The sequence below is a fragment of the Ursus arctos genome, unplaced genomic scaffold (assembly GCF_023065955.2).
Source record: "Ursus arctos isolate Adak ecotype North America unplaced genomic scaffold, UrsArc2.0 scaffold_26, whole genome shotgun sequence".
In the NCBI taxonomy this organism is placed as follows: domain Eukaryota; kingdom Metazoa; phylum Chordata; class Mammalia; order Carnivora; family Ursidae; genus Ursus; species Ursus arctos.
Genome location: NW_026622941.1, coordinates 34,041,692 through 34,052,210, shown reverse-complemented (window position 1 = coordinate 34,052,210; position 10,519 = coordinate 34,041,692). Strand labels below are relative to the sequence as shown.

Below are 10,519 nucleotides of genomic sequence, written 5' to 3'. Positions count from 1 at the left end.
AAATGGTTCTTACAACACACCCCCAACACACACACACACACACACACACACACACACACACACACACACTCATCTTCCTGGAGGATGATACAGTATCCTAGAGGGTTGTGAAAGCGGTCTGAGTCTTCAGGTCAGGGAAAGGAGTCCCCATTGTGTGGGACTTCGCAGAGACACCTGTCAAGTTGGGGTTAGCAGCTGCCGTGGGGTCTGCCCTCCTCAACCTCGGGGGAAATCATACCCACACTGTGTGTGACTCCACTGATCTGGAACTGGAAATGGCGAGAGGTTCTAAGGCAACCCAACTGTCAGGGCAGAACTTCCAAACAGGCCGTCCCAGTTCATCCTGGGAGAACATGCCTGAGAGCCCAACCCTGGGAATCGGGCAGAGAGAAAACCTGGAGATTCTTTGGCCAATGAAAAACGATCATCGTGATCAAATTAAGACTCTGAAAACGACTTTAAGTAAGCCATGCTAACTTGGGTCAGGCTCTGGACATTAGGGTGGGCTGAGGTTCTCACACGCACTCCCCACACTTTGAGGTTTTCTTGGAGAGCTAGCACCGTCGAGAAGGGGAAGGGAAGGAACCTCAATCTTCGGCTTCTTGCTTCCCCGGAGGAGGCCGCCCGCCCTGTAGGATTACACGAGATAGGATCGAGTCCAAGTGGGTCCCCAGCGAGGCGCGGCGCGCCGGAAGGAATCTAAGAGTTTAATTAACTACCCTCCCCCCAGCACACACACACCAAGTGAAAAGAGACCCAAATAAGCAATGCCTAAACCGTTTGATCAGAGGAAATTGGGTTTGTCTTTTCCCCCCTTCACTCTTCCTGTCTTTCAATCCATCAGGATTCTTGGTTAAAAAAAGAGGGAGGGAGCATAAAATCGGAGGCGGGGCAGAGGAGACGACCAAGCCGCACTTGAGAACCTGGGCTGCGCCTCGGTGAACTTCGTCTCGCAGATAACCCGCCCCTCGCTCCGCGCCGCCGGCTGCTTGCCCAGCCAGTCCTGCCCAGCTCGCCGCCCGCCCGCACACCCTGCCTCGCTGCCCCGCGCCCGCGCGCCCGCCCGAGCCGGGCAGCGACCTCGCAGTTCCGGGCCGAGCCGGGGTGCGCGTGGGCGCGCGCCGAGCGGCCTGGATCCCGCGGCGGCGTCCGCTCTCCGCGTTTTCGCTCCCGCCGGGCCCCGGAGGCCGAGGGCGGGGTGCGCGGCGGCGCCGCGGCGCGGTGCTCGGGAGTCGGAGCGCACTCCGCCTGCAGCCCGCTGTGAGCGCCGCCTCCCGCGGCCGCCGCCGCCCGACAGCGCGCCCCGGAACATGCCAGCCTCGCGCCGCCTGCGCTGACTTCCCCGAGGGGCGCCGCGGCCGGCACCGCGACTTGCCGGGTTCCCGATGTTTCGCTTGCTGCCCGCCCTCGCCCACCCCTGACGCCGCGGACTGCGGCTCCGCAGACCTGCCGCGGCGCGGAGGACCGTCCAGCTGAGTTCTCTCTTCCTTGCGCGGGGTGAGTGGCAGCCCGGCTCCGGCCGGCTCTGCAGAGGGGCTGCGGCACGGCAGTGGGGGGCGAGCGCCGCAGGGGAAGGGCCGGGCACCTAGGGGTCACTGCGGGGCCTGTGACACCCAGACTGGGCCGGCAGAGCAGAAAGCAAGGGAGAAGGACAGAATCGGTTTGTTGGGCTGTGTAGACACTGAAAGCGGATACTGGGCTGCAGCACCAAGAGGGCTTCAGATAGGCTGCCCGCATGGCTCCCGTTTGCTGCATCACTACCAACTCTTCCCTTGATTCTCTCCTGCGTGGAAACCCGTTCGGTGGCCCCAGAGTTGGGGCGATGAGGGGCGCAGGGAGGTGAGGGTGCGTTGGCATGTGTCTGCCGCTTAGGATCGCCTGTCACCTACTGGCGTCCGGAGGGAGGGTGCTGATTCTCTCCTAACGCTCTGCGGAAAGGGCCGATTGCTTTTTGGCAGGGGTGCATCAGCCCCCCCGCCCCCTCCCGCCCCGACAAAGGTGTTTTCTGAATGTAGCACGTATGTGGAAAAGAATGGGGGCGTCTTCCTCCCTTTAGGCAGAAAAAGTTGGAGAAACTGGGCATGTTAATAATTAGCAGGACCGGGACTCAGGATGCCGCAGAAAGCTGTTAAATTTTCATTGCCCTCTAAGAAAAACAAACGACATCGCCAGTGACGCTCGGCAGTGCCATATTATTTCGGGGACTTTGGGAAAATTGTCCACAGATTGTGTTCAGCAGGCTGAAGAATGAGGTAGGGGTGGGGGAGGACGGCTGGCATCGCACTGAGTTCCGGCTTGCCTAAGGAGGATTCAGAATCACAACCCAAACGTATTTGGTTGCTGATTTTAGAAAGAGTATGGGAGGCAGAACTGGGCCATGAACAAGGTGAAGAGCACACCCTAGGAACCTGCCTGAAAGGAAGGAGCATGTAAAGACCGTCCCTCTCCGGAGGAGCTGAGATGCATTTGTGCTATAAAGAGCAGGCATGTATCTGTGACTTCGAGGATGGATTTTATGAAGGACAGTTTATGCTCAACGAAACTGTATCGGAGCGTGCCTTACCGTGGTGTGTACCTCTTCATTTAATCGGTACTTCAGAAGGCTGTGCCTCCCGCAGCTGGTGTTACGTAATTGATGTGGTCCGGCATCAGATATTTTTAAATATACTTTCAGAGGAAAGGGAACTTCTCTCTGTCCCTTCAGACAGGCCCAAGGTGTAGACCAGCAACGGTTGCTGAGTGTTTGCCCTGGTCCGGCTCCAGATGTGTGAGCTCAGCTGTTGCCTGTCACTTAGGTGACAACTGGCCTTTTCCCACTAAGCCTTTGCTGTCTCCATTCTGCTCAGTGAAGTGTCAGTGTTCAGCCGCCTTCTATTGTCAGGAGTGGACTGCGGCCCCTCGGGAGGCGCCGGTCTGGTTTGACCATCCTCAACAAGATGTGTTTTCAGACTCTAGGAAGGGGGGAAATCCCATGACAGTAAGATAGATACATTTTGAATTGAGCACCAACTTAATCCAAAGATTCTGCTTTAATCAAGACAGCTCTGGAAGGATGACGCAATATTTGTCAAGCCTTTTTCCCTGGAACAATATTTACTCCCACCAAGGGATTTTAAACTTAAACAGCAGCCATTTATCTTGCTGTCTGGTGGGGCCCAGTTCAGTTTGTCTCCAATGTGGTCCTAGCCTAGGTGGCTGGGTTTGGCCTGGAACAGGAATCTGTCATTGTAGCCCAGCTGGAGCCTGAAGAAAGCAAAATACAGCACCTGCTGGTACCAGAGGGTTTCTAAATGCCATCAACTGGCGAGTCAGGAAACACAGAAGGAGAGATTTTACAAGCCCTACCAGAAATGTTTATACAAAGGATTTAAAGGTTAACAATGCATGTGCTCCACATATTAAAACTAAAGGTTCTAGAAATAAATGGACATTACCCACAGTTAAGAGTTAGCACACTTGCTGATGAACTCAAAAATCTGTTTTAATAAGTCTCGGCTAACAAGAATGACTCATTCTTGTGAATAAATCTAGGGAGGAAGGAAGGAAGGAAGGAGGGAGGGGGGAAGGAAGGAAGGAAGGAAGGAAGGAAGGAAGGAAGGAAGGAAGGAAGAGGGAGGGAGGAAAGGAGGGAGGGAAGATAAGGAGGAAGGGAGGAAGGAGGGGAGGGAGGAGAGGAGGGAAAGAGGGAGGAAGGAAGGGGGAAAAACTGGATGATACACAGAGGGTAGCCATGTTGATGTGAGCAAATAGGTTTGGGAAATTAATTTTTCCATCCTTAATGTGGTGCGTACTGTTGATTTATCACTGACTGACCCTGTTGGTTTATAGGTTTTCTCAAAAGTGATATGTTTCACTAAAATGACAGATTCAATCAGTTCTGCTAGCAATACCAATGAAGCTTAAAAAGTTTATCATGTTTTTATAACCAAGTTCCATGGAACCACCATTTGTCTCTATAATAAAGGGGACTGCAATGAGTCAGCTTTGGTCATGCAAATAAAATATAATATCATCTGGGAAGGAAAAAAAAACCCTTATAGGGTTAATAGCTAACAATTAAATTTAGAGTCAGATGTGGATAAAAGTATGGTTGCTACTAATATCCTCTCCTGTGATGACTCTGAGAAGACAGAAAAGAAAAGGAAAAAAGATTAAAATTTGATTTCTCTAATGAAGGATTTTAAAAAGTAAGTTGAAATCTGTTTTAAAAAGTGACATTTTAAGAAATTTTTCTAAAAACTTTGATAATTACTTGAAAGCAAAACACAAGAGTTGAATATTAAGAGTGACTGTTCATAATACACATGAAATGGAATAAGAATCTTTAAAAATTATTTTCCAGTAATTAAGCAACTCTTTCAATGGCCTATATCTATAGTTTGTGTTTCCCAATCTTATGGGGAAATGATTTTCAGGAAAAAATATAATTACCAGTATTCTGGTTGATTGCAGTTAATTTCCTGGTTAAAGTAGTTCATAAAAGGAAATTTTTCCTTTTAAAGAAGGGAAGTAACTTAAAAAGGCAAAGTGATTCTCATCTGTGCATAGAAATGTTAAAGATACCACTGGGCCAGGATAGGCTCCTCCTTCTTGGAAAAATAGCTCTCTTTTTTTCTCCCCATTTTATGTTAAATAATATCAATTGTTTAACTCTTAGGAATGTGAGAATATTCAATTTGCTTAAATCCATATGTAATTGTTCCCTATTAATAAAGAGGAGTTAGGGAAGTGAATGAATTGCATTTCTTGGTTGGTTGGTTGGTTGGTGTTTTAAGGGACCATTACCGCTCTTTCTTCTGGTCACAGAATAAAGCATTTCCATATTGTGCACTAATATCTTTTTGGAAGGCTGGTGTGAGAGCAAACGCGCTGGGAGAAGAAAGTACAATAATCTGGGTGCCAAGTCCTGCATTGTGGCAGTTCCTCGAAACCTCAGGCAGCTTGCGGAGCCAGCACCCCAGCACAGAATGCCAGGGACAGAGATGGCACCAGGGAACCACAGGGGCACTCCCCCCCACCCCCGGACTTCCCCATCTCAGATACACACAAGTGTACCACCTCAGCTCCCCCAGTAACCAGTGAGGGCACCCGCACCCCGTTGCACGGCCGTGCTGAACTGAAGTCCGGGAGGGTAACTGCACGTGTGTGGGTGAAGGCACTTTTGGAGCACTGCTAGACGTCTGGCCTCGAATCCCATGGGGGATCCACCTAAGCCTGGCCTTCCCTCCTTGCCCTCTCTCCTGAAGGAGGGATGGTGGGGAGAGACAAGCTTTGCAAGTTGGAGCACGCTGATGTCATGACACTCCTGGCGCGGAGATACGATAGAATAATCGGATCGCTACCCTGTTTGCCAGAATGACACGATTTTTCCAAGAACCAGTCCTGAGCCAGTGGTCCACCTGGCACTATTTCCAGTTACTTAGGAGGGATCCGACCTCTCAAAGAAAATGTAATGATTCTTCTTGTGTCTCTGTTTTGTTTGCTTGTTTGGACTAAACTCTAAATGCGTTTTGGTTACTTTTGCAGGGACCTCTCTAGGAATAAGAATGATTGCCCAGCCCGAACTGATTAGAGCTTTTCCACCTTCATTTCCCTCTAAAAAGAGATTTTAAATTTAAAATACAAATAAAAATGTCAGCAAAGCAGATGCCAATGTAAACATTTTAAAACCGAAAGCTGTAAACTAGCAAGCAGCTGTCATTTACCTTTACTTAACACCACCCTCCCCCGGCCCCAGTCCATAAGTTTGGTCCTAAGTGATCCTATGGACCAGTTAAGCTGCAGTTGCATTTTTCCTCACTGGTAGATTTGGGGTAAACTCTTGGGAGAGATGCCTTTCATTTCCAGGGGATTGCACTTCAGGAAGAAAAAAAAAGTCAAGGCTGTGTTATTTCAGTTGTTCTAGTACTGAAGTCATATACTCCTAAGAGTTTTGTCCCCATTGCTGATTTATAGTACCCACCAGCTTTTGCTCTGTGTATGCTTCTCTGTTTCCTTCTCTTCTCATTGGGTCTCTGGAAAGAAAGATTTGTCAATAATACAGTGGAAATATTGCAGTCAGATGCAGACCTGTAAGTAGACTCCTCAGTGAAGTGAGCTCTCACTCAGCTGCCCTTCTTTTATCTGAGGCACAGATCCCACAGCTCGCAATTATGGTCTTTGACTTTGGTAACAATTCTGTTTGAAATGTTTCCAATTACACACAATATTGGCGGCATGTAGCAGCTGCATGCCAAAAAGCATTTCGAAGCATGTTCCAAGAATCAGGCTGTGATTGCTTTTAATTTAAATAAAGGCTATTTGGTTTCCTGTGAAGTTTTTTTATAACCCCCCCCCCATTTTTGTTGCCTTTAAAAAAAAAAAAGGTCTGACATAAAGTAGGCACCACTTAACATGATACAATATTGGCCTTGGTTTTCTAGGATGGCCCTTGGCTTTGAGCAAACATAACTGAACTGTTCATTAAAGGGAATTTTAAAGAAACATGGTACAGTAGTTTGGATTTCCCCAAAGAATAAGAGGGGGAAAGGTTATCTGATTGCATATTGTAAGTAGCTAATGTTTTCAGGTTTCCGCCCCACCTCCTTCTTTAGCAATCTGTCGTTAAAATTATCTTTTTAGGTCACTGGAGACTATTTTGTACACTGTCTTTTCTTTAGATTCTTCTGTTTTACTTTTGTGAGCCCATGATCATGGGTTAAAAACACATTAAAAGAGTAGAGAGAGATCAATAAGAATATTCTTTAAAGGGGTGGGGGGAGACCAGCAAATAATTCCACCATTCTGCAGCCACCAAGCCCTCCAGATCTACCCCCTCTGTGGGCTTGAAATTTCTGAACACTGAAACCTTTTAAAACGGTAGTGGTTTAAATCTTTTAATAGCTACCAGATATACTTGACTTATTAAATCTGAAAATAAGAAAATATACACTCTCAGGACTTGGAGTGAAGGGATTGGTTACAGGACTAGGGGGCTCTGTTTCCAGGCTGGTTTGTTGGCCCATTTGAAACATAACACCTAGAGCTAGAGGGTATCCAGTAACTGAGGTGCTAAGATGGTCCTAATTAAGGTGTTTTCACATAGGCTCTTTCAATCCTGGCAAAAAACATCCAATAGAAAATAGTGCTTCTTTGGGTTGAACAGTAGTTGACTTGCATAAATGCCAGCATCTCTTCTGGCATTTTTGGAAATCTTCCATAGTGTAATAAATAGTGCTGTATAATCCAAATTTGTAAATGCCATGTTTCATGTAGCCCCTGTAGAGACAGCTGAAATTAACCGAGACTGCTAGGAATCATTGAGATCCTGGAGGTTAGGTTACTGCCTAAATCCAAGGTACTACCACCGATGAATGATAGTGGAGGCCTTTGATCCAGTGTGGGAGAAGGTGTGAGGGGAGCCTCAGTATAGCCGCGTACGGGGAAGAAGTGCCCACCAACTGATGCTTCGACTTCTCCTTTATCCTTGCAAACTGTCTTTCAATTGAGCAAACCTTCTTAGAGAAAATTTGCTCAGCTCAGGGGTAAAATGAGGTTTATGTTGCTTCACCAGCTGAGCACCCCAGCCTGCCAGATACGTGCCCCACCCAGGCCCATTGCCATAGTGACAAAACCCACAGTAACTATGGTTGAAATAGAAAGGCTATTAAAACGCTGTGCTATATTGGCCAGCTCCTCTGCCCTAGTTAAAATGCTGTCTTCTGGGCACGCGCGCACACACGCACACACAAACGTATACACACCACTCTTTCAGTCTAAAAATAGTAAACTGCTTTAAACCATGTTACAGTTTCACTAAAAGCATTTGCACTTCTTTTTTCTTCCTTTTATCTCCCTGATAAGCAAATAATATGGTAATCTTCTGAAGACACTCATGACTTGTTAACTGTAATTGATATTTCCAACTATGTTATTTACATGCTTGAATAATCTAAGTTCCTTAGTTAGGATCTGAAAAAGAGCTAGATAGTGTGGCATTTTGTTTTGTTTTAAAACATCACTTCCAAACAATTTAGGGAACTGTTAGATTTTTATGTGAGAAGACTGCTTAGTGCTCCAGTGTTGAAATACTTGCTATAATGTGTGTCAAAAAAAGACGGCATTTTAAATTCTTCTGTGACTATGTAATTAATAAGTATGTTTGGTGCTTGAAGCATATGCATGTTACATAATTTTAAGAAAAAGATAAAGTTAGGTCTGAAGTACATTAGAGAATCACAGATGTTTCTTGTAAGAAAATGCATATGCTTCAGAGGAATTTTGAACTGCTTTCTGATGCTTAGCTTTGTTCATTGCAAGGATTATATGAATAATTTCATTGAGTTCCCCGGTTCCTATTTACACAAGCCTCGAGAAAGGAGCCGAAGTGATAAATAACTTGCTTCCCTCACCTAGTTCTAAAATGTTTTAGCCTTTTATGTTTTTGTGAATGTGAAGGGAGGGAATAAAATATACAGAGAAGATGTTTGTGTTTAACTAACTTAATCATATAAGTTCCCTTTGTGGGCCTTCTATAAGCTTAAACAGCTTGCCAGGCTAATAGCCAAAAACATGTCCTTAAGTACTGCCAAACGTGTTAAAAGCAGACCAGGCTTTCTTCATATTGAGGTATTAGAAACTTTTTTTTTTTTTACCTTCTGAATTTTAAGGAATAAGCCAGAAAAATCACTCTCTTCTCCCCTCCATACCCATGAAAACCAAAATTATGATTCACTGTAGTGCTGAAATGAGAAGCTGATAGGAACAATGATATTTACTTGAGAGTGTGTTAAACTAGCTTGACTTGGCTGTTTAAGGAGGAAGTAACGAGGTTATTATGGTGTACGATGGGTTTTTTGTTAATTATATGTTTGTGTTGCCCATAGACACTGGCTTTTTACTTTGGTTCAGTAACTTTTAGCAAGTATTGGTCAGTTTATCCTGTTTCTTCTTGAGCAGAGCTTCAAGAGTAGACAGTGGTGATGTGGTATGATAGTGCAGAAAAAAGTTTTTCTACAGTCTTTTTCTGAAAATCAGAAAAATTAGACTGCAGGATAGCAGTGTGATTTCAGGTCAGCTTCTCAACCTCTCTGGGCCTCAATTTCCTCATATTTAAGTGAGGGAATTAGGTTAGATCAGTATATAGTACCCAAAGGTTTGAATCCTAAACACCTATGGAGATTTTTCAAAATACAAATGAACAGAGATTTTCAGGCAAAGTGGCTTTTGGGTGGGGTCTTGCCCATGTAGCCTGAAAAAGCTGCTTAGGTAATTCGATGCACAGCTGTGGTTAAGGCCACTAAATTAGATGATCACTAAGATTTCCTTCTGGTTCTAAAATGTTACACGTTTCTAACCCTGTGAGGCTGAACTACTTTCCTTCCTTCTTTCCTTTCCCTCTCCTTCCTTCACCTCTATGTTTATTCCTAATGTTGCTGTCAAAAATTTATAGATATCATTCTAACCTACTTCCAGGAATATCTGTGTTCCACTCTTGAAAGTAGATGGTAATTAATGTGAGGGAGGGACCATGTTTGTTCACCATTGTGTACCCAGTGCCTAACACAGTGCCTGGCACACGGTAGATGGTCCATAAATATAGAGAGCCCAAGAAGTCAGGAGACTTCTTGAAAATGTAGTATTATGTTCTCAAATAATATGCTCAATGTGCTTTTCGTCAACCTTTCAGACACCTTTCCAAATTTAAAACAATGGGTATAATTGTTCATCTGGAAAACAACATAATAAATACATTATTTTCCTTATGTTTCCAGACTTTGGGGATACTCCATAGCATATTGATTTTTTGGGGGGGAGTCCAAATTAACAGCTGATTTCATTGCTTTAAATTCAGAAGTACAAAAATAACAAGTGTTGATGAGCATGTGGAGAAAAAGGAACTTTTGTGCACTCTTGGTGGGAGTATAAGTTGATATAGCCACTGTGGAAAACAGTAGGAGGATCCTAAAAAAATTAAAAATAGAAATACCATATGATCCAGTAATTCCACTATTGGGTATTTATTTACGAAATGAAAACGAAAACACAAATTCAAAAAGAGGTATGTATGCACTCCTATGTTTACTGCACCATTATTTACAGTAGCCAAGATACGGAAGCAGCCTAAGTGCCCAACGACAGATGAATGGATAAGGAAGATGTGGTGTGTGGGTGTGTGTGTGTGTGTGTGTGTGTGTGTGTATAATGTATAATATAAATAATGGAATATTATTGAGCCAAAGAAAAGGATGGGATTGTGCCATTTATGGCAACACGGTTGGACCTAGAGGGTATCGTGTACGCTAAGCGAAATAAATCAGACCGAGAAAGACAAATACCATATGATTTTACTCATATATGGAATCTAAACAAATGAACAAACAAAAAGGAGAATCAGATCAATAAATAGAACAAACTGACAATTGCAAAAATGGGTGAAGGGGAGTGGGAGATAACCGACTTTCGGTTCTGGAATGAATAAGTCACAGGAATGAAAGGCACAGCATAGGGAATATACTCAGTGACACCGTAATAGCACAGT

The 10,519-nt window shown here is 44.9% G+C and overlaps 1 protein-coding gene across 2 annotated transcripts in view; it reads left to right on the top strand.

Moving 5' to 3' along the window:
* The first annotated feature begins 1,244 nt into the window (after nucleotides 1-1,244).
* PRICKLE1 (prickle planar cell polarity protein 1) overlaps nucleotides 1,245-10,519 on the top strand; it is a 107,175-nt gene continuing 97,900 nt past the window's right edge. Inside the window, exon 1 of one of the 2 annotated variants that reach the window (XM_026502076.4) lies at nucleotides 1,245-1,497. The gene's annotated coding sequence lies outside the window, so the exon portion shown is untranslated. The remainder of the gene's footprint in view (nucleotides 1,498-10,519) is intronic. The other variant, XM_057303289.1, reaches the window with a different exon arrangement.